Below are 25931 nucleotides of genomic sequence, written 5' to 3'. Positions count from 1 at the left end.
GATGTTAATGATTTCACTGAGATTGGAAGAAGTGGATGTGATGAAGAGCCAAATGGAGAAGCGGCAAAGTTTTACAAGTTGCTGAATGAAATGAATGAACAACTTTATGAGGGATCAAAGTTTTCAAAGCTTTCTTTCTGCATTCGTCTTTTCCACTTAAAATGCCTGGGAGGGTGGACTGGTAACTCCTTTACGCAATTGTTGGAGTTACTAGGAGAAGTGTTTCCTTTTGCAAAAATCCCTCAATCATGCAAAGATATGAAGAAAATGATCAAAGATTTGGGTCTTGGATATGAAAAAATTCATAGTTGTCCGAATGATTGTATGTTATATTGGGGTGATCGAAAAAATCATGAGTCTTGTCATGTATGCGGAAAATCTCGATGGATTACTAGAGAGGCAGAAATGTTACTGAGGATGAAGCTCAAGCACGATCAAGAAAGAAACCGATCAAGATTCTGCGATATTTTCCTCTCATACCTAGGCTACAAAGATTGTTTATGTCCTCCAAGATTGCTGAGTCTATGAGGTGGCATCATGATGGCAGAACCGATGATGGATTATTACGGCATCCTGCAGATTCTTTAGCTTGGAAGTCATTTGACAACAAGTATCCAAGTTTTGCGAGAGATCCTCGAAATGTCAGGCTCGGTCTTGCAACTGATGGGTTTAATCCTTTCAAACTCATGAGTACTTCGTATAGTACTTGGCCTGTTGTACTTGTTCCATACAATTTGCCTCCCTGGATTTGCATGAAACAATCATCTTTCATCTTATCCATGATAATCCCCGGCGAGAAAGGCCCCGGAAATGATATTGATATTTACATGCAGCCGCTAATTGCAGAGTTGAAACAGTTATGGGAAGGGGTCGAAACGTACGATGTGTTGACAAAGGAGAACTTTAATTTACGCGCTACTTTATTATGGACAATTAATGATTTTCCTGCGTATGCAAATTTATCTGGTTGGAGTACCAAAGGTCGTTATGCTTGTCCTTGTTGTGCTGCACAAACATGTTCGAAGTGGTTGGTTAATGGAAAAAAGTTCTCTTATATGGGACATCGTCGGTGGTTACCTGATAATCATAGATTTAGATGTCAAAGAATATGTTTGATGGTGATGAAGAGTTTCGAAATGCTCCTGACCAAACAACCGGCTCTGAAATATTCAGAATGTTGAAAAATATCAATTTTACTTATGGAAAGATGAATCAACCAACTAGTACACGATCAAAGAAAAAGGCAAAACAGGTCAATGAAGAGCTTGAAGTTGACGAACAAACTGATGATGAGTATGATGAAGAGGATGATCCAAATGAGGTAGACTTGTGGAAAAAGAGGAGTATATTCTTCGAGTTGCCTTATTGGAAAAAGCAGATTTTGAGACATAATCTTGATGTAATGCATATTGAGAAGAATGTCTGTGAGAATATTATCGGGACCATTCTGAATGATGGCAGAAAATCTAAAGATAATCTTAAGAGTCGACTTGACTTAGTGGACATGGGAATTCGACATGATCTTCATCCGCAATTACGTCCGAATGGAAGAAATTTCTTGCCGCCTTCTATTTTTTCTCTTTCGAAGAAAGAAAAAGAAGTGTTTTGCACAGTGTTGAAGGATATAAAGGTCCCAGATGGGTATGCATCAAACATTTCTCGATGTGTTAGTGTTAAAGATCGAAGACTTTATGGTTTAAAGTCTCATGATTATCACATATTAATGCAAGATTTACTACCAGTAGTTGTTCGCGGTTGCATGTCGAGTAAGGTGACGTCTTGTATCATTGAACTTTCTAATATAATGAAAGCCATATGTGGGAAAGTTCTAATGGTTGAAGAACTTGATAAACTACAAGATCGAGTTGCCTTGACTTTATGCAACTTGGAGAAGATATTTCCGCCTTCATTCTTCACAATTATGGTGCATCTATTAATTCATCTTCCTCACGAAGCAAGAGTTGGTGGTCCCGTTTTCTATCGATGGATGTACCCTATAGAGAGGTGTTAATTGAATTACACGTTTCAAATTACTACTGATTATACATTTGAATAAAATGTATTTACGTAGTATGTTGTTTTCTGTATAGGTTCTTGGGCAAGTTGAAGTCTTATTGTCGTAATAAGCGTTATCTGGAAGGATCAATTGCTGAAGGGTATTTGGCAGAGGAATGTATGACATTTTGCTCTAGATATTTGGAACATGTTGAAACAAGATGGAATAGACCAAATCGAAATGATGAGTTAGGTACTGATGACTTAACTCAACATTATTTGTTTGGAAGTTATGGTCAACCATTAGGGAAAGTTGAAATTGCACATTTAGATGACACGTCTTGGGTACAAGCACACCGATATGTTCTTTTCCATCACGATTCAATAGATCACTTTCGCACGTAAGTCTTTCGGACCCAATGCTAATGAAATCTCTTTATCTTTTATATTTATCAATTTTTAACGACATAATATTCTTTATAGTGAGTTTAAAGAAGTATTGAGATCTCGAGCACGCTCCCGAAGATTAAATCAGCGAGAGCTACATAAGTTATTCACAGAAACTTTTCATGAATGGTTAGGCCAGACGGTAAGCAAATAAATCTTACGGAACACTTATAAATAATATATGTCTTGCTTTTTATATCGACATCAATGCAAATTAATTCACCATTCATGTGTAATAGGTTTGGAGTGGGAGAGAAGTTAGTGAAGAAGTTAAATGGCTTTCTCAAGGTCCGAATAGAATAGTTAAAAGATATAATGCCTTCCTCATTAATGGGTTCAGGTTTCACACGAAATCTCGTGAAAGATTAAGGAGGACACAAAATTGTGGAGTCGTAGTTACTTCATCAACTACAAGTTATGCTACTGTAAGGGACAATAATTCGCAGGATGGAGAGGTCGATTTTATGGAAATCTTACGGACATTATTGAGTTAGATTATTATGGAAAACGAAAGGTTGTGTTGTTCGGTATGACTGGGTTGATGTAAACAGATGTATAAAAAGAGATAAATTCGGGTTTTCAATGGTGAATTTCTCTCGATTAATTCACACGGGTCAACGTTTGATGGATGAACCATATGTATTTTCCTCTCAAGTGAAACAAGTATTTTATTGTCACGATCCAATGGATGACGGTTGGTATGTTGTGCTTCGAAATACTCCCAGAGACTTGATAGACATCGGGGATGGAAGTAGAGATGACATTGAAACAAGATCAGAGTGTTTACCTCTACTACCACAAAACTTAGATGAAACTATCAGTAATACAACACAATTTCAATGGGTTCGGGAGGACGTTGATGAAGATATTTATGACAACTGACATTACATAAGACTGTTGTACGATTTTATATCTTCATTTATTTATTTATAATGTTAAACCCTTAATATGTTGTCTTTCAATGTATTCATTAATTAAATCGTTTTTATTACTCATGTATGTTTATTACAGATATAATGCCGAGGAGAAAAATATCTGATTTGCGGGTTGTTCGAGCTTCTGAAGACCATGTAGAAAGAAATAACGAGGAAACGAATGCACCTGAGTCTTCCGAAGTTCCTGAAACTGTTGAAGAAGTAGAAATTCAAGGTAATCTTCGAAACTTTATTTACTACTTTGTTCATTTTCAAAACTGACATTTAATAATTTCTTATATAGTTGAAAATGCTGGAACGCGCAAGACTCGAGGACGTACCACTTTAAAGGAATTATACCAACTTCCTCCTGGGCATCGTGTCAAAGTTTCAAGAAACGATGCCGGTCAACCTATTGGCCCAGAATCACGTCTTCTAGCAGGTTACTTAGGCATAGTTGGACGTAATGCGAATCTGTTACCGATCAATTATGAGTCATGGCGCAAAATGCCTAATAGTAATAAAAATCAAGCGTTGGATTTTGTTAAGGTAATAATGTCATTATAATAGATACTCTATATAAATTCAATACTAATTTATACTTACGGTGCACACTTATTTGCTGTATAGGAGAAATTTGTTTTAGAGGTCTCTGACGATTATGTGAAGCAAGCGTTAGGGAAGAGATGGAGGGATCACAAGAGCTCCTTAAAGAAGAAATACTTCAAGAATGATCTCAGCCTTGAAGAGAAGTTGCAAACAGTCCCACCAGGAATGCTCAGGTACCAATGGAAAGATGCAGTCAGATTTTGGAGTTCTCAAAAAGGACAGGTATGATGTATTTTTCATAAATACTTGTAACAAAATTTAAATCATCATTATAAGTGGTTGTTTGACATTGTAGGACCGAGAGCATGTTGGTGTTGCTAGTAGGCAACAACAAAAGTTTACGCACACGGCTGGATCGAAGAGCTTTGCTTGTATAGCTCATGAGGAGGTATTATAGATTATTGAAATAGTTTTTTTGTATTCCATGTACATACTAACTCATAGTAATTACATTATGGTACATTGTAGGAAAATACATCCGGTTCTAAAGTTGGTCGAATCCAACTCTTCGACATGACACATACGAAGAAGGATGGCACTCCTATGACTGCTGACGCTGCAGAAATTATGGTACGTTTATTGGGTAGATGTTTTAAATTTACCTGACTTTATTTATATTTGTACCATGACATTTTTTATTTAATTAATTATTCACTTTATTATTAGGAAAAATTGAGGGAGAAAAAGGCAGAGTATCATGCTACTGCTTCGAGTCAAGGTATTGTTAATGATGATGACATTGAAAACCAAGCTATTAATGACGTTTTGGGTCCTGAAAGATATGGTCGGGTGCGCTGTCAAGGATCATTCGTTACTCCCACCAAATATTTTGGATCCAGTTCATCACAGTACATGTCATCACAGTCTCGATCTTCCCAATTAGAAGTTGGTCGTTTAAAAGAAAAGTTGGCTGAGATGGATCAACAAATGGCTAACTTGAAAGCGGAAAATGAAGCAAGGGAAACAGAGAGAGCAGTAGCGGAAGCAGCTAGAGCAGCAGCGGAAGCAGAGAGAGAAGCAGCGGCAGCACAGAGAGAGGCAGCGGCAGAACAGAGAGAAGTAATATATCAGCAGAGATGTAAAGAATTTGAAAAACGACTCAATGATATGATGCTGATGATACAAAAAACGCAACCTCAGAATCCACCATCGTAGCCTCATTTATGTTATGAGCATTATGTTAATGTTACTGAACCGTGTTTAACTTAACCTATATTACGTTAATGAAAACTTTTATTTATTATATTGGATTTGATGTTATTGTTGTTTTGTTTGTTAGATAATGGAACAGGTTGAAAAAACAGATTTGGGGTATTAAGTATAACTTTTAGAATTGTTAAATTCTGTGTTATTTAGCGGCGTTTGTAACAAAATGCTGCAATATACCATACATTTAGCGGCGTTTTTGATAAAAACGCCGCAAAATCTCAATACATATTCTGCGGCGTTTTTAGGAAAACGCCGGTAAAAATAAAAATTTACTGCAGCGTTTTTGAAGAAAACGCCGCTAAACATCAACGACTATTGCGGCGTTTGTCTGCCAAATGCCGTTAAATATCAAAACCTATTGCGGCGTTTTAATGATAAACGCCGCTAAATATCAATACCTTTTGCGGCATTTGTTGAACAATCGCCGCTATATGTTGTAACCTATTGCGGCGTTTTTTTGTTGAAAAACGCCGCAAACTTTAGCGGCGCTATTTTTAGCGGCGCTTTTAGCGGCGTTTTTTTTTTACGCCGTATGTGTTTTTAGCGGCGTTTAAAAACGCCGCTAGAAATAAAAAAAATGCCGCAATAAGCCACTTTTGCTGTAGTGAGAGCAAAAATCTGGCCTAGTTCAATCACTCCAGGTTTAGATCGTATTGTCGACGTTGTTGAAATAGGATATTGATAATCATTACGAGTTGTTCTTTCCAAGATATCCATAGTGCCAGGATACGTACAATCCAACATCGAACCATTTGCATATGCATCGATAATATTTCTTGTATGAGAATTCAATAAATTCTAGAAGATTTCAATCTAAGTTTCCTGCTGAATTCCATGCATAGGGTAACGTCGCAGCAATGACTTAAAACATTCCCATGTGGTGTGAAATTTTCATCATCCAACTGATGATAAGCAGTGATATCATTCCTCAATTGAGCATTCATTGTCAGTGGATTGAATCTCAAAACAAAGTGAGTTGCAAGCTCATTCAATGTAGTAATGGATATCGCTGGTAAGCCTAAAAACCAAGTACGTGCACGTCCCTGCAAAGAATATAGAAACAACTGCATACGCAAAGCATCGTCGGGAACACCTTACTGACGGAATGAAGCACAAATTAACAACAACAAAAAATTAAGATGTTCCCTGGAATTCTCATGTGGCAATCGTGTAAATTGCCCGTTGGAATTGAGCATTTGGAACATCACAAGTTTAAGTTGAAAGTTGCCATTTTGAATTTTTTGGCGAACCACTCAAGATTGTAAATCATCCAACACTAGTACAACATAATCTTGAATGGTTCGATGTTGAAATTGCTGATTTTGTAGATGCAGTGGAGGGTTTTGATTATCATGGTATGACAGCATAGGAGGTATGGCTGCATTTGGAGCTGGTAACATTTTTTTTTCTTTGCTCATGATGCCTCCTCCTAAATGTTCTTACACTATTTGGATCAAAATCACAATTGTCACCAAGGTTGCTTCTGGTCATAAAACAAACACAAAAATTTTATGGCAGCAAAAAAGGAAAACAAAATTTAGTTTCAATAACAAGAATAAGGAAAGTAGAATGTAAACAAAAAGACAAAAATAAATATTAACTAAGTCGTTTACCCTGTAACGGTGCCAAAACTTAATCGGCTGAAAATGTCACCACATTAATGTGCAAACGTACACTGTCGATGCAAGTATAGTAGATAAAGAAATCTGTTTGATATCAATCTCAAGAGAAGATGAAGTTATATGTTCAAGATTTTCACTGTAATAAACTGTAAAATAAAGAAGAGTTGTGAGATATGATGTTGATGGAAAGAACAAAAAGTAGAAGATACTAAAATGTATAAGGGATCAAATCGGCTATTTTATGCCGCATTTTCAACCCAAAGCAAACACATGAGCAATTCTCAAATAGTGACTGTAATTAACATTTAAACACATGCAAATATTGTAAATCAGATTCCTCCACTTCAACCCAAGACTTACACTAGAATTACCAGGTGAACCTCTAGATGTCAGCGCAAAATCTAATGCAAGGATAAAACAGTCAACTCTCGTTAAATCTAATGTGACTCTCGTCAGAAAGATTTTATCAACTCAAACTGTCACTGTAACAACATATCTTGGTGCCTGTGATCGCAATATTCACTCTCATGTCTAAAACACTTGAATCCATAGACTGGAACAAGAAAACTCAAATTTATAATAAAGCATTCACCAAATTCATAAAAAGTACTCTTGTACTTAAAATAAACAAAAAATAGAATCATCTAGCATTTAACAAAAGAACACAACCAATGAGTAATAGGGAAGCTATCTCTGACTACAGTAGACTACGCAATGATGATGCTCCTTGCTCGTGTGCCGCTGCTCCATCACTCTCGTGATCAGATGAGATCCAGTTGCCTTCAAATACGCAGGGGAAATCTAACCTGCCATGGCCATGGCGTTGGGAAGTTTAGGGGAGAAGACGATGATGTAAAATTCGCGTGCATGAGGGAGAGTCCAAATCTTCTATTCCTTATACTTCTATATTCCTCCTGGTGTCCTTCTAACGCCTAAAGCATGATTGGTCATACAGTTTGTTATCACATATGCTAGGTCAGCATTTATAAAAATCTTATTGAAATCCTTTCATAGCTGGCTACTGCGGCGACATTCTTGAGTGTATTCTACAAAAATTAAATCAGCGACATCCTGGGTGCAAACTGAAACAACTTTTACGACATCAGCAAAGGTTATAAAAACCATTAAAATTCAACAAATCCACAGAGTTTTTTTTATATGATGAAATACAAATGCAACGATAATTACATGCAAATGCAATGCAACGACATAAATTCCCGTGAAAATTACATACAATGGGCATAAAACATTCCTTAAAATGGGTTAAAGCATATGTATTTTTTACTAGTATCACTCGGCTATCGGAATGTGTTTTCATTCGCAGTTTACAAGTTACATGAAATGCAATGGGGCAACGATTGATGACTTGGTGGGCATGTTCAAATATGATTTGAAAATGGATTAAATTGTAATAGTTTATTTATTTATTGGGTTTTTTTTAAATTGGGGCCCCACTTTTGTAAATGGATGTAGTTTCATACTTTGGGTAAATATCTAATAAATTATTTGTGATTAGTCACTTCAGTGATTGTTGTGCCACTTGGATCGAGATTAGGGTGTTACAATAACAAATAATTAAAATGACAAATAATAATAATAAGGTAATAATAAATAATAATGATAATAAAATAGAGTGATAATAATTATAAATAATTTAAAATAAAATTGCTAAATGAAAATAAATTTAATTAACCCAAGATAAAAATAGGTGTCTACACACAAAACAAAGCTGAAAATTCTGCTAATAAATAAAATCGAAATTCACCAAAACACCGACAAAACTTATCAATCTTGCACTCCTATCACCTGAAGTCAATGAAACCTACTTCTAATGATTCAAACTGATCAAATGCAACCATAAACAAGACTTAGAACCAATCTAAAAGCACAAACATAGCAACAACCCAAGAAATTCTGAATTTCTGATAAATTCGCCAAAGCCAATTTATTTTGCTTCCAAAACATAAATCATATTTTTTTTCCATTCATACATCTAATTTTATAACTTCGATAACATCTTAAAAATCATCAAGAATTTTTTGAAATTAATTCAAGAAAATGCATCAGTCAAGTATTTCAAAAAATCTATCTCTCAATTCATCTTTTTTTAGAACCATTAAGTCAATTAAAGAGGGGATCAACATATCATTAAAGCACCAAAAGAAAGATCAATCATAATATAAAGAACATTATCTTGTTTAAAAAATGTATATGAAAAAGCTTTAAGAATACTTAAAATCAAGAAGGAAAGAATCTTGGAAATCAGCGGTGGAAACTTGTAAAAATTGAGAAGAATTCAATAAGGGAAATAAAGAGTGCTTTGATCCAAAATGACAACAAGGTAATTAAGAATTGAGAGAATTTTCATTTTTCAAAGATAAATAAAAGAAAGAAAACAAGAGTATTTAACTCAAATGAATTAGTGATAAAATAGAGTTATAATTAGATCGAAGGCTGGTCATAATATCATTCAAAATAAAAATATAAATTAAGCAAATTGAAAAAGGGAACTCATGGCAAAAGGATGTTGAAAAAGGTGGAAAATTGATCTTGGGGTTAATTGCTTTATAGATTTAATAATTTTGATCATTTACAATTTAGTTTCAGTTTTAATGAAATTCAATTTAGTAATTTAATTAAAAATCAAATTAAACCTTATTAAAATCATATTTATGATTTCAAAATTATCTATTAATATTTAAAAAAAATTGTCACATTAAATTTAAAAATCTAACTTTTCCAAAAATTTTAGAAATTACTTGATTGCAGACACGATTTTATATATTAACCCAGATTTTAGGATGTTACAAATGTCTGGAACCAATCAATATCGATACTGCAGAAGGGAGTATCGATACTCTATGAACAATATCAATACAACATAAATGAATATTGATACTAACCCTTTGCAACCCATATTTTAAGATTAAATTCATATGATGTTGATATTGTATGAACAATATCAATACTACAGCCTAAAAAATTCAGAACAAGGCTCGAACATCACTCGAAATCACCTCTAAACACTTTGTTTTGAAGTCTTATATGATTTCTAATGTTTAAAGGATTATTTAGGCATCATCTAACACCATTTTTAACATATTTTAATAACAAAATCCTCACCTAGATCATTAAAACATGCTTAACACTTAAAACACCCAACATACATTATACTAACATGCAAAATATCAAATTTATGAAAGATAAGAAGCATTTAGAAGTTCAAAGTGTACTACCTTACTAAAAATCATCAAAGAAATTCCTTGCTTAATCTCCACCACTTTCTTATTTCTTCTTCCCTCTTTCCTCTAGCACTTGAAAGCTCTCCCTTCTCTTCTTCAAAACAAATAAGTGTCAAACGGAATTCTAATCAAACACAAAATTAAAGAAAGAACAAGCTACGCATTTTGAAAATATAAACACTGCAAAAATGGTCTGGAAAAGTTTCCCAAACCTCAAATCATCCAAAGCCTTCAAATGGATTCAAGCCATCCTTTGGAGAAGAGGTGAGCTTTTCTTGAAGCTCATGAAGTGAAGATGATGATTCTTGCCTATTTTAATCCTGATTGATTTATATGATGGAAAAATCTATTTAGCTTTACGGGCTGAGGACGAAAGAAAAAGAAAAGAGGAAAGAAAGAAAAGATGAGAGGAGGGAGATTTTACCCAAATACCGCCCTAACATGAAATAATTACCTGTCAGGCACTGTTTCATTAATTTTACCGATCTAGCACCCTTTCTGATAAAACACCTTAAGAATAAGGGTTCCGAAACCGAAGTTGAAAACCTAAAGGAGATCGAACAACTCAAGACCGAGGTGGCCTTGTGCAAGGCTGTCGTAGCAGGTAACTTGCTAACCGACACCCCCAAAGGCCAGGCCGAAGCCCCTAAACCAGTAAAGTTTAAAGGGACTAGGTCGGCCAAAGACGTTGGCCAAAGACGTTGAAAATTTTATGTGGAACATAGACCAATACTTTCGAGACATGGGCATCGAGAACGATACTGGGAAAGTAAACATTGCTTCTGTTTACTTAACTGATTTAGCACTCTTATGGTAGCGACGCAAATGCACCGAGATGAAACGATATGGCACCGCCATTGGAACCTGGTCAGAATTCCAAATTGAGTTCAAAGATCAATTTTACCCGTATCATGTCGAGAACGAGGCACAATCAAAACTAAGACGTCTTAGGCAAGAAGGCTCTCTAAGGGAGCACGTTCAACAATTTTTCGAGTTAAGCTTACAAGTCCCGAGCCTAACCGAAGAAGACAGATTCTTCACCTTCATGGACGGATTAAAGTCATGGGCCAAAAACGAGTTGGAAAGAATGGGTGTTAAAGAATTGTCTAAAGCCTTGACAACTGCCGAATCCCTCATCGAACTTGGTGTTAAGAAATCCAAGCCTCCCAAATCACAAGCCGAGGGTCTTAATAAGATAAACCAAGATGAAGGAAAAGAACAAAGCCCATCATGGCCCCAAGTCATGAAAGGCGCAGATGACCAGAGCTAGCGCCACATCAGGACAGGTGCAGATCGCCATCCGCGCGTTTGCAGGGTTTTGTCTGAGCTAGCACCACGTAAGGGAAGGCTCGGATGACGATATGCGCCTTAGAATTTTAAAAAATATGCTTTAAAAATTAAAAAATAAAAATATAGGGACTGACATTATAATTTAATACATATTAATTTCATGAGTTGAAGAGCTTAATAGGGTTAGCTTTTATAGGCATATTAGAGTGTTTATTTTTATTTTTTAAAAATGTGAGATATTGGGGTTAGCTTAATGGCCCGGTTAGAGATCTTGTGAAAACTCTAAATTTACTCTTGTTGTTTTGAAATTAAGTGAACCACATAACAATTTTGCCATAATTTTTCATTTTTTTTCATTTGCTTATCGTTGTAGCTAATTTTTTATGCAAATAGAAGCGATTAGTTTTATTTAAAAAAATATTCAAAATTGTTTTTCTTCATTTCCAATCAACCAATTAATCGTTGATAAACTATTATAAGATCGAATGATGAAAGAACTTCATTCGCAAGGAACCAGAGTTGAGGATATTGTAGCTATTTTGAAAAGAGCTCCTATACACACTCGAATCATCGAAGCCATTAAATTGGCTCATGCTTTAGGGTATCGACTATCGATGCACTCTTCTCTCTTGGTTTATATCTCAACTTTCTTATGGGAAAATACTAAGAGTTTTGTTGTTTTTCAGATGTGACTTGAAGATTGTGAGCGACGCAAACACGTTCCTCATCGAGACAATTTTGAAACATCGTGGAATGGAAGAATGTTTCTCGGAGATCCATACAAACCCTAGTTTTGTGGATGAAGAAGGCAGGCTAAGGATATTTCCTCACCATGATTTTACCAAATCTTCTCGTGGACGTGTTCACTCCAGCTGCCCTCCAAATATGTGCAAGGTACACACACACACACACATATATATAATAACTTAAAATCAAAAGTAAGCAGCAATGACACCGTATGTTACAAGCATATGATATGACATGGGAAACAAAAAAAATATAGTATAAAATTTTTAAAGCTGCACTCCAAATATGTTCCATGCAAACTCCAAAGTATGATAGCTGAACTTATAATTTTATGTGATCATCTTAACTTGTTTGCCATGTAGAGTATAAAGTATATGTGGTTTAATTATTTTTCTGAAATATAGGGTACTGTGATTGAAAAGATACAAGCTTCTCTATCCATGGAAGACCAGAAGAAAACAATAATCTACTTTGGTGACGGACTTGGTGATTTCTGCCCAAGTTTGAAGCTTGGTGATGGAGAATATGTAATGCCAAGGAATGGTTTCCCGGTTTGGGACTTGATTTGCAAAAATAGGAGCCTAATAAAGGCACAGATATGGGAATGGAGCAATGGGGAGGACTTTGCAAATGTGTTGCTCCACCTTATTTCCATTCCCATAAACATCACTAGTGCCTAACTCCATTCAGTTGACTGCGAACTAAAAACAGTGCAGTTGTCACCGCGGCTAACTCTGACCATTCCCTTCATGTTATTCATTAATTAGTTGAAGTCAAAATGGCTTAAGAATTTTATGTCTTTAGATTAGTAGAACGATTATTGCATTCAAAGATTATAAGAATGTGTCATAATTATATATCTAGTTTACGTTCATGGTTGTAAACTTTTATTATGATTTTGAATATTTTTTTAAATAAAACTTATCGCTTCTATTTGCATAAAAATTAGCTACAACTGTAAGCAAATGAAAAAAAAACATTGAAAAATCATGGCAAAATTGTTTTATGTGGTTCATTTAATTTCAAAAACACAATAGTAAATTTGGAGTTATCAAAAGATCTCTAACAGGTTCATTAAACTAAGCTCAATATCTCACATTATCAAAAAGCATAACTTAAACACTCTAATATATCAATATAAGTTAACCTCATTAAGCTCTTCAACTCATGGAATTAATATGTATTAAATTACAATGTTAGTCCTATAGTTTTATTTTTTTAATTTTTTAAAACATATATTTTTAAAATGTTAAGGTGTGGATGACGATCCGCGCCTTCCTTTACGTAGCGTCAGCTCGGACAAAACCTCGCAAATGTGCGGATGGTGATCTACGCATGTCTTGACGTGGCGCCAGCTCAAATAAGACGCGGATGACGTGGATCCAGCTCAGACGAAACCCTGCCGCGCTTTGTCAGAAATAATGCTAATCAGTAAAATTTGACGAAACGGTGTTTGACAAATAATTATTTTCTATCATGATTTTTTTTTTGGGTAAAATCGTCAAAGAGGAGAGGATGACATTCCTTTGTCCTTCTCTCCCATACGTCTAAATAGTACCAAAATTAATAAGTTTTTAGTTTTCTTTTCAAAAATGGATAAATCACACATTTAATCCTTTATATTTCATCACAGATTAAAGATACCTTTTTATGACCTCTCGGGTCTAAAGTCAATTAAGCCTAAACTTTGTTTATCAAGCCCAAAGCAAGTTATAAATTGATCTATGGATCAGGTAAACTTTAGAATGTTGACTCAAAATTTTTTATTGCTACATAAATTATTAAAAAGAAAATGTCACAAGGACAATTAATTTTACATTTTATCAATCATAGTCCCAAAGATAATATTATATTTCATAAACCAAACCTACTTAAAAGTTAATTGTTAAGCCCAAACAGTTAATATCATTATTGTTTTTTGACATCACATTATATTAATGTAATTTAAGTTACATCACAAGTTTATTTATCTGAATCTATCAAGTGGGTCAGTGTTAAAAGAGAATATTATTCTTTCTAAAAGTTATGAGTTCAAGCAATTACGTTTACAAGGTGTACGTATTGTCAATAAGTTAAGAAAATTTTGAATAAATATTACCCTTATAATCATTTTAGACTAATAAAATATATAATATTTTACAAGTAAAGTCAATGTCGAAACACTTCATCTTAAACAAGTAATTTTAATAAAACTTATAATTTAATTATTCAATGATGAATAAATTTATATTTTAGTCGTTTATCATTCCAGTGGTCTTTAACAAAAATTCTTTAATGCGAATTAGAATAAAAAAATCTACTTAAATTTTCATATTACCATCTGCCCACAAAAAAGTTATTTTCCAAAATTTTTTGCATGAATCAAATGATATCGACGGTGAATAAATTATTGTTGTTTTTTTAGTTTTCCAATTCGAGCATCATAAATATTAAGATATGAATATTTAATGTCAAATAATTAAGAATTATCTTCGAATATATACTACCTTATACTTGTGCCTTATACTTGCCCTAGATTAATAAAATAAAAATTCAAACATTAACATTTATATTAAGTTCAAACTGGGGTTCAAAATGAAACGTAAACATATTTCATCAGGCCTATTATCCTTGGTTTTAGATTTCAGAAGTTGAACCAAACGTAAACAAATTGCTCAATTTGTTTGTTGAAGTTGAATGACTGCACCAAAGCTAAATATTTCATCAGGTTCAAACATCTCTTCAAGATCTTCTATGCTTTCTTCAACTCTCAAATCTTTACCAACAGATAAGCTTTCCTGCAACATTTAAAATCACCATAAAGCTCCACTTACGAGGCCGTTGAAATATGTAAAATGAGAGAAATGACAGAGCAAATATTGTGTAACACATTGCTTACCTTTGTAACATATTCAGCTACGGTGGAGTTAATTACTTTTGTGATTACTTGCCTGTATACATTTGATATCCAAGCACTTCTAACAAAATCTCTCTTGGTATCTGCCAAGCACAATTAAATATATTATATACACGCGAGGGAGAGCACTAAGTTTCACTCCGACTCTTCATTTTTCCCTAACATCTTTATCCGTCGCATATTCAAACATGAGTATAGATATATTACTCTCCAAAGTAAAACCTTTTAGTTTTACAAAGATTTAGATCGTTGGATGAGTGAAAATAGACGGCTCGGATTAACAATAAGAAATGCGAAGATATTCATTGAAAAGAAACAATGAGTTAATCTCAACCGTCTATTTTCACTCATCCAACGATCCTAAATCTGTGTAAAATTAAAAAAAAATACATTATGTATATGGATCATAACCCATATATATATATATATATGACAACATCAATTTCTGATACATTCATGTATCTGACCATGTTATTCGAACTCGAGTGTAAGTATCAAATAATGATGTGTTTAAAATGGATATGTTTCATTTTTTTCAAAATTTTCAATATGTTTGGAGGGTCTTTGAAGGATCATTCTATACCCATATTCGAATATGCATCTAACATGTGTTGAATATAGATTATTTAAGAAAAATGAAAATTCGATACAACATAATAGCATCCAATATTCACACCCGAATCAGACTGGCATAGAGAGCACAACAAAAATCATCCATGTGCATCACATCATAGATATTCAAACTTACATTTGGTGTTTTTCCTGCCAGCACCGAAAGTGTTGTTGTGAGACAAATCAACCAATGGAGTCGTTAAAGAAACATCAAAAAATCATTAAGAGGATTAAAAAGTATGTCAAGAAAATAAGGAAACTGCAATTACAATTAAAGTTCTTCAGTCTAAGTTTTAATCCCAAGGGTATTTTCAATTTTCTAAACGATCTCCATGTATTTGGAGGGTCCTTGGAGGTTACATATTTAGAGAATCTTTGGGAACAGGTTCCACATGCAGGAGCTTACAAAAATGTAGAGTCAGAGCAAAATAGGTTTTAGCAAAAAAGAGAATATGTTGATTTGCAATTCCTGAAGATTGGATCTTAAATGATTAGTTTTCAACATAGGGAACCATTTTCATTCTCTTTAAAGAACTATACCATTCTTACCTATCATTTTCATTCTCATATATATATATAATATGTGTGTGTGTTAAGGGAAGGGCAGCCGAGATAGAAGGAGGGAATAATATACAGCAGCAGGCAGCTGCCAAGGATGATGTTGTAGACCTGGAATCGGCAGCGAAAGATATCCGAGAAAGGCGTAAAAGCTTGAGAGAGAAAGGCGCCCCAAGCTCTAACCAATTTTGTCCGTTTCTACGCCTTAAAATATAAATAAGAGAAGCATGTAAAACGAGAGGACATCTGATTTCCTTGGATTTTTCAAATTTTTTAATCTAAGACATTGTATTTCTTCTTCCTCTCTCTTAAACATTCTATCTAGATTATCTAACACATAACAGTGTGCACACACATATGCCATTTGCAGTTGCAGTATCTTTTTGTATAGTGCAAGTGAAAGGTGAAGAGAGGGTCAACATAAGGGTCGAGAGTTGACACATATTTTCAGTACTGCAATGAATAAGAATCGAACTAGAAAGCACTTTACTTTTGAGGAATGGGTGTTACTCAGATGCTTCATTGCCATGATATCCATTTGCTCAACTTGTTGAGTTGCTACCCGATTCCTAAATGGCAGGAAGGGATTGAAAAAGAAGTTTCATGAAAGAGTGAGAAGAAGATTGCTCTGTAGATATGAAGCATGATCTTTCTCTAGGAAGAAAATAGCTAATGTAGGAACGAATAAAAGAGACCCTGCTATTGTTGAATCATCTATCTTTGACTGGAGAGCTGAGAGCAAGAGTTATGGTGTATTGATGAAGTATGATATATGTGTTAGAATGCACTCTACCATGCTAATCAGACAATCTAAGAATAGTGAAGGACCCTGGAGAAACACGAAGATACATCTAGAAAACCAAGAAATAGTATTTATCCATTAGAAATAAAATAGTACCTCCTTTTACTCTTCGAAAACCTGGGATTGGCTGGGCATCAGCAACCATTTTGTCAAATACATCATTGAATATAGCTCGAGTTTTGGCTCCTGATACCTCAACTCTTATCTGATTGAATAAATGCAATAACTTAGCTGAACTTTCACAACCATTCCAGTTGCCTTCAAACATTAGCATAAAAAAATTCATTATAAAACAAAAACAAAGGCCACCCCTTTGCATGATTGTTATATTTCAGTTTTATCATGAACTTCATTTCTTACATGATACAAGATCTATCCAAGGGCCAGGCTATTGGCCTAGTAGGCCAGCCTCGCCAGGCCCACCCAAGTTAGGCCTTGGACAAGATTTTTGTAATTTGGCTTGGCCCAAATCAAAATTTAAAATAATAAATATATAAATATTGTTAAAAAAAATACTTTTATTTTTAATATTTAATGAACAAAAAGTATGCCCACAGGCGAGGTTGGGGGAAACAGGATTGGAAAAGAAAAAAAAAAATTTAGAAAAAGCCTAGCTTGGTCAGTGGACAAGCCTACATGTTGAAGTAGTGTTTAAGTTAAACTCTGAATCCTAACTTATCTAAAAACTATCTCCTAATTTGTAGAAAAGATGACTCCTATCTTATCTAGGTCTCTAATTCATGTATATAAAAATCCCATGTATCCTCTTGTGTAATATACAATTGTTCTTTGAATAAAATAATTTCAGAATCGAAAAAACTCTGTTTACCAGAACCGGAAAACTCTATTTCTTCATGGTAGTAGTCGCCGGCGTCGATCCCAGCCTTGTTGCTGTCGCCGTTCGTCATCCTTCCGACCAGCAGTGTGCCTTCTGTGCACTGCCGTCCTTCCAATTGTGAAATCTTGTCAACACACCACCCATCACAGCGCTGTTCTTCTCCCATCACCGCACCCTTTGCAGCACCGTCCTCATCGTAGCCCTGTTCTCCTCGCATCGCAGCGCCACCCTCTTCGCAGTGCCGTCTTCCTTGCTGCGCAACCACAGCAGTGTCGCTTCTGTTACAGCGCTGCTCTCCTCGTCGTACTGCTCTTGTCGCGCCACCGGTCCAGCGCTGCCCTCATCACAGCGGCAGCCCTTCCCATTCCGCTGTTTGGTACCTGTTCCATCGTTGTTGGTAATTGTCCGGCCAGCACTGTCTCCTCGCCGCACAGCCCATCCGACACTCATCCTAGCACTGATCTCCTCAAATCTCTGATTGTCACTTATAGCAGTGTTCCCTGCTAGTTCACGACATATCCCAAGCTCTCAATTCCTCGATAGTCATGGTATATCCATCTTCGTCCGACTTGCCATCCAAGGCTGAAACTTCCATTGTTCAATCGACTCCTTCCAACTCAGTTTCCTCATCCATTACTTGTCATCATCTAAATGGTGAGAATTACATTGCCTGGTGTCTGTTCAACACCAGTCGCCGGAAACAACAATATCTCTCTGATAATATGCCGGTCCCGATCCCTCCTACCCCCAATACGACACTTCGCTCACCAAGAACACCACGATTATGTCCTGGCTCCTCAACTCTATGTTGCCTGATATTAGCGCGAATTTTATGCTCTACACCACCGACTCGTAAATCTGGAACGCTGCCAAGGAGACGTACTCTAATCAGGAAAACTCATCCGCTCTGTTTGCCATTGAATGTCGAATCAACGACTTGAAGCAGGGCGATCTCACTGTTACCCCAATACTTCACTCAGTTGTCTTGCTTATGGCAACAAATTAATCTGTTTGAGTCTTCCGATTGGCAGACCGGTGCAAATGCCAAACTCTACAAAGGGCTACTTAAAAAACGACGTATTTTTCAATTCCTATCGGGACTGTTCATCTCTCTTGATGATGTCCGTGGCCAGATTCTGGGCATCAGGCCTCTTCTGTCTCTTCGTGAGGTGTTCTCTGAAGTTCGCCACGAAGAAAGTCGCCGCTCTCTGATGCTTCCTCTACCCGTTGAAAGTTTTGCCTTAAATACCCATTCATCCGATGACTTTCGTGTCAATAAAGGTCGTCCCTGGTGAGATCACTATTGGAAACCTGATCATGTTCGTGATAAATGTTAGAAGCTCCATGGCCATCCAACCAATTGGACTCCATCCAAATCCTCCTCGCGTCCATCTCACGGTAACTCTGCTGTCACAAAATTGGAGGGTGGTTCCTTTTCTCATCAACAGCTGGACGATCTACGGCAGATGTTTGGCAATTTACAGATTCCTACTGCTAAAGAGTCCAAGTCTGCCTGCACTGTTAATGAATGTAGTTCTCTTTTTACCTTCTTATCCCCTTCACCAGGGTGTCTCTTGGATTGTTGATCCGGAACAAGTGATCATATGACGGGCAACTTCAGTTTATTTTCCACATTTCACAAAAGTGGTATCTCATGCAGTGTTCGTACTGTTGATGGCTCCCTATCACCGGTTAAGGGCATTGGCTCGGTTCGCATTAATAGCCACATTACTCTATCTAATGTTCTATTTGTTCCAAGTTTGATTTGCAATCTTCTTTCGATTAGCAAATTATCTACCGATTTGGGTTGTACTTCTCATTTTACTCGTGATTATTATGAATTTCAGGATTTGACCTTAGAGATCATGATTGGCAATGCTAGGCGTAGTGGTGGACTCTACATCCTTGACGCTCCTCCTTATACTCTCGTTCCCAACCACTCACTTACACCATTTATCTCTTCTTTTGTTTCAGTTTCTCTCACAGATGCAGCTGCCGACATTGTGTTATGGCATTTTAGGTTAGGTCACCCAAGTTTTTCTTATCTTACAAAATTGTTTCCCAAATTATTTATTAATAAAAATTTTGCATCATTTTCTTATGACATTTGTTCTCTTGCAAAACACATTTGAAGTTCTTATCCTCCTCCTCCCTCGCTCACCTAAACCTTTTTTCCTTAATTCATAATGACATTTGGGGACCTTCACGGATTAAGTGTTTTTACATGGAATTCTTTGGTTTATTACTTTTATTGACGACCACTCTCGTACCACTTGGACCTTTCTTATGAAGGACAAATCTGAGTCTTGTACCATCTTCAAACGATTCCACAAAATGGTTGAAACACAATTCCAAAGTTCCATTGCCATCCTTAAATCTGATAATGATGGGGAAAACCTCTCTCAGTCGTTGGGATCCTTCTTCGAGGAAAACGGAATAGTCCACCTCACTTCTTGTGTCGACACCCCACAACAAAATGAGGTCGATAAATGTAAAAACCGTCATCTACTTGAGGTAACCCGAGCACTCCTTTTTTCTTCTAATATTCCGAAATACCTTTGGGGTAAGGCTCTCTTAACAGCTACTTTTCTAATCAATTATTTGCCTAGTAAGTTTCTTACCTTTAAGTATCCACGGGATATCCTTTCCACTAAATTCCCTCACTTCAAACCTTTTACCTCTTCTGTCCCTCTCGTGTCTTTGGTTGTACTACCTTTGTCCATGACCACAATCCTCATAAATCTAAACTTGATCCTCGGGCAATTCAGTGTGTCTTTTTCGGTTATTCATCCCATCAGAAAGGTTATTGTTGGTACTCTCCTACAAAACGGTTCTTCACATCTATGGATGTCACTTTTCAAGAACATAAATCGTTCTTCTCAAAAACCAAATCCAGGGGGAGAGTGAGCCTGAATTTAAATTTTTACCTATTATTACTGAGTTACCCACCATTTCATCTTCTACCAAAAAAACTACCACTCCACAACCTCCTAACACCACCACATCTGATAATGAAAATCAATCCATTAATCTCATCGACTCTCATGAAACACCTAGATCATCTACCGATATTCTTATCTACAAAAGACGACCCAAACAAGCCCTACCTTTCACACCGCAGCCAATGCATTGTCAAGAGCCAAAACCAAGTTTAAATCCATCGACAGACAAAGGAGATATTGACCAAAGTAAGTTGGATGTGGTAATTGAGACTAGTGAGTTACCAATTGCTCAAAGAAAGAGAGTTTGACGATTTACAACTCAACCTATTAGTAAATTTGTTGCTTATGGGAAACTAATGTCTGGTTTTAAGACTTTCACAGGTCAGTTGATCATATTCACATTCCAGAGACCATAGAGGAGGCATTAAAAAGTTCTGAGTGAAAGAAGGCATGTTGAAGAAGAAGTTTCAGCTCTAGAAAACAACAAAACCTGGGTTATTATTGATCTACCTAAAGACAAGAAACCAATCGGCTGCAAATGTGTCTTTACTATGAAATTCAAGGAAGATGGAAAAATTGAGAGATATAAGGCTAGACTTGTGGCAAAAGGGTTTACTTAGACTTATGGAGTTGACTATCAGGAGACCTTTGCTACAGTTGCAAAACTCAACAATGTTTGAGTTTTAATATCCTTGGCAGTGAACAAGGATTGGATACTTCACCAACTAGACGTAAAAAATGCATTTCTCAATGGCAATCTTGAAGAATAAGTCTATATGCAAGTTCCACCAGGAATTTATTATGGAAATAACCGGGTATGTAAATTACTGAAATCCTTATATGGTCTAAAACAATCACCTCGAACTTGGTTTGATAGATTCAAGAAGGTAATGTTACAAGACAACTACAAACAGTGTCAATCCGATCACACTCTGTTTGTAAAAACTACTTCTGATAAGAAGTCAATTCTTGATTGTCTATGTTGATGATATCATCACGGGTGATGACTTGGTAGAAATCAAAAAGTTGAAGATATTACTAGCAAGTATTTGAAACCAAAGATTTGGGAACTCTGAGATATTTCCTAAGCATGGAGGTAGCGAGATCACGAGAAGAAATTGTTATAAATCAAAGAAAGTATAGTATAAACTTACTTTCTGAAATTAGAATGACTAATTGTAAGCCCTCGGAAACTCCTATGGAAGTTAACTTGAAATTGAGTAAAGATGGAAACCTGGTAAACAAGGAACATTATTAGAGGCTAGTTGGTAAACTCATTTATCTATCTCTAACTAGACTTGACATTGCTTTTCCTGTTAGCATTGTTAGTCAATACATGAATGATCTAAGAGAAGAACATCTGGAGGCAATTAATCGAATCTTAAGATATCTAAAGATGACACCAGGACATGGGTTGATTTTCAGAAAACATGAAGACATAATAGTTAAAATCTTCTCAGATTCAAGCTGGGCTGGAGAATTAACAGATAGAAGGTCATCCACGGGATACTGCTCATTTGTGTGGGGAAACCTAGTGACATGGAGAAGCAAGAAACAATCAGTAGTCTCCAGAAACAGTGCAGAAGCAGAATATAGGACGATAACACTCGGAATATGTGAAGGAATTTGGCTACAAAGACTCTTAACTGAACTAGAGATGTGCGACAACAACAATTTTGAACTTCAGAGTGACAGCAAATCTGCGATAAACATTGCAAAGAATCCGGTGCACCACGACATAATAAAACATGTGGAGATTGACACACTTTATTGCAGAAAAAGTAAATGTCGGAACAGTGAAACTAGACTACGTCCCTTCACAAAACCAGCTAGTAGATGTATTGACCAAGGCACTTCCAAGGATTACCTTTGACAAAATTACATCCAAACTGGGTCTTCACAATATTTACTCCCCAGCTTGAGGGGGAGTGTAAGTAGTGTTTAAGTTAAACTCTAAATCCTAACTTATCTCTAAAACTATCTCTTAATTTGTAGAAAATATGACTCCTATCTTATCTAGGTTTCTAATTCATGTATATAAAAATCACATGTATTCTCTTTTGTAATATACAATTGTTCTTTGAATAAAATAATTTCAGAATCGAGAAAACCTTGTTTACCAGAACCGAAAAACTCTGTTTACCAAAACCGAAAACTCTATTTCTACACATGTTACCCTAAATATAAAGTATTTTGTAATTTGTACCTTTAGCTCTCGGCCGTCTTCAGCACTGGAAGTGGTAACAGTGAAGTCTTCAAACTGGGAAGAAACTCCAACGTTTTCCACCTCTAACCAAGTTAGATAAATAAGTAACACAATAAAAAAACTAACACCACAAAGTAAAAAGTACATTAAAGAAAGGGAAAACAAGTACTAAGACTAGAAAGAGAACTTATAAGCTTTTGCACCTGATGATATAGCATGAGCAGGATGAAGACATTCATGTCTTTTTCTGAAAGAAAAAAATAATATTGAAGTCCAGAAAAGGATAATGCCAAGTTTTAGCTGAATACCATTCGAGGTGGTGTTGAATACAAGAATTTAAAAATATGAAACGACTTAATCATAACTTAATAAAAGTTTAAAGGCAAAGCCCTACCAATAATAGGTTGTAAAGCAAGCATTTACAAATATGAGATAAATAGCAGCATCGAGTACAACACACCCAAGTAATAATCTCAAAGTATGAAATTTTCTTAAGACATATAAATTAATTACAAACACTAACATAAACTGTTTTTTTAGACAATGATAAAACCCTAGCAGGATGCTGCATTTCACACAGTCTCTAAGAACCCTAAGTACAGAACATAAGAACATACTTTCCCTGACATAAGAACATAAATATCAGAATTTTTAGAGGAAATATTATGGATTGCAAGATAAGATTTAATTAGATTTGGCTTAAGCAGTGAAATGAGATTACCTTCTATGGAACTTTAATGCCTTGTATCTTATTTGAGGAGGAAAACGTGCTCTATTCCAAGAAATATCAGGAACAAAAATACCTTTCTCTTGCTTATAGCTAATAATCTGCCAAAAATTCAATTCAAAACCTAAAATCTGACAACATTACATCTAAAAACCCAGCATTGAAAACTGAAAATCAAGATAACAGTTTAAATTTAAGCATGAAAATGAATTACAATACATATAGCTTCAAAAGGTTACTTCCATTTCTATTCAAACACCTAAGCCCTGACATCACTTCAACTAAAAAACCACAAACAGACATGGAAAACAAGAGAAAAGTCATAAATTAAGCATGAAAACAAATCCTAATATATATAGATTTAAAGGGTTCTTCCACTTCAATTCAAAGACCTAAACCGGTAAAAAAACTGAAAAGCAAAATAAAAGTAAAACATTTAAGCATGAAGATTAATGATAATACATATAGCTTTAAGGGGTTCCTCCCAATTCATCTAGGCAGTTCAAGAGATATTTTAAAACATAGATGTAAAATGGGGCACCTTGACGGCTAAGGGGGATTCGTTTTGTCTCTGTAACTCGGCCAAAGTGTCCAAAAGGTCAGCTTTGAGTAACCTGGAAAGCCTGGTGGAGAAAACATGGTGTAATTTGGAATCGGAATTGGCTAACTTGAGGGAATGAACAGCTTGGATGACTTCAGTGGAAAGCACCCGTGATTTCCACAAGGGTTTCCCTGTTCCTCCTCTAAGCCCATAAGTGACAGTACTAGGTAGCTCAAGATTCTTCTGTTTTTGTTGGGGGTATTTCATAAATCCCATTTGAGGGACATGGGAAAAATTCAGGGTTCCCATTAAACTGAGTTTCGATTATTGTATTAAACGGAGAAGATGAAAGTTGTGTTTTGCTAGTGAAATGAAACGGTGTCCGCTCCTGACACTTTCCCGAACTTAAAATTGTTGATTATTTCAGAAATCTATTTGCATAAAGGGGTTTGAAATAAGAAAAGGAAAATAACAAAAGAGTAAGAGAAGCAAAAAATAACAAAACCTGAATATCAAAGAAAGCCTTGTCCCAGATCAAATCAAACCCTCGAGAATGTCCAAGGGTACCTCTTTTTTAACCATTCCAATTTTCCATTACTTTTCTTTAAAAAAAAAACAATTTCCCATTACTTTTCTTAAAAAAAACAATTTCCCATTACTTCTCTTTTCATCAATGTTAATTTAACTTTTTTTTATACTAGAGTTTTTACCATTTAGATTTAGATTTAGATTTAGATTTAGATTTAGATTTAGATACTCAATTGATAAATATCTACGGATTCAGTTCTTATTTTCTTTCTTTTAAAAAAAATAAAATAAAATCTCTAAATGTGTAATGCAAGTGGGTTATATATAATTAATAGTAAGATATAAAATATGATTGACAATTATAGAAAACTTTATAATATTTATGACAAACCCTATATAGTGTATTCATTCCTGAAGGATTAAAATGCCAGAAACATTTGAAAATTCATTGGAAATTTGTAAAAATATATTTGCTTAAATATTTAGATGGAATTAATCAATCAACGTAGACAATCAAAATTGATTTCTTCTTATCAGGAGCAATTTTTACAAACAGAGTGTGATCGAATTGACACTGTTTGTAGTTGTCTTGTAACATTACCTTCGCCAATCTATCAAACCAAGTTCGAGGTAATTGTTTTAGATCATATAAGGATTTCAGTAATTTACATATTCGGTTATTTTCAGTAATTTACATATCCGGTTATTTTCATAATAAATTCCTGGTGGAACTTGCATATAGACCTTTCTTCAAGATTGCCATTGAGAAATACATTTTTTACGTCTAGTTGGTGAAGTATTCAATCCTTGTACACCGCCAAGGATAATAGAACTCGAACAGTGTTGAGTTTTGCTACTGGAGCAAAGGTCTCCTGATAGTCATCTCTATAACTCTGAGTGAACCCTTTTGCCACTAGTCTAGCCTTATATCTCTCAATTTTTCCATCTGCCTTGAATTTCACAGTAAAGACCCATTTGTAGTCGATTGTTTCTTGTCTTAGGTATATCAACGATGACCCAGGTTTTGTTGTTTTCTAGAGCTGAAATTTCTTCTTCAACTGCCTTCTTCCATTCAAGACTTTTTAATGCATCCTCTATGGTCTCTAGATGTGAATATGATTAACCTGAGTTGTGAAAGTCTTAAAACCAGACATTAGTTTACCATAAGCAACAAATTTACTAATATGATAAGTTGTACATCCTCTA

The 25931-nt window shown here is 35.3% G+C and overlaps 2 pseudogenes; one reads left to right on the top strand and one right to left on the bottom strand.

The window, feature by feature from the left end:
• The first annotated feature begins 6173 nt into the window (after nucleotides 1-6173).
• On the top strand, nucleotides 6174-12842 carry LOC120182516 (annotated as a pseudogene).
• A 1807-nt stretch (nucleotides 12843-14649) lies between these two features.
• Nucleotides 14650-24704, bottom strand: LOC120182515 (annotated as a pseudogene).
• Between the last annotated feature and the right edge of the window lie 1227 nt (nucleotides 24705-25931).

The sequence above is a fragment of the Hibiscus syriacus genome, unplaced genomic scaffold (genome assembly GCF_006381635.1).
Source record: "Hibiscus syriacus cultivar Baekdansim isolate YM2019G1 unplaced genomic scaffold, ASM638163v2 tig00112674_pilon, whole genome shotgun sequence".
In the NCBI taxonomy this organism is placed as follows: Eukaryota; Viridiplantae; Streptophyta; class Magnoliopsida; order Malvales; family Malvaceae; genus Hibiscus; species Hibiscus syriacus.
This window is presented reverse-complemented; position numbering and strand designations above follow the sequence as displayed.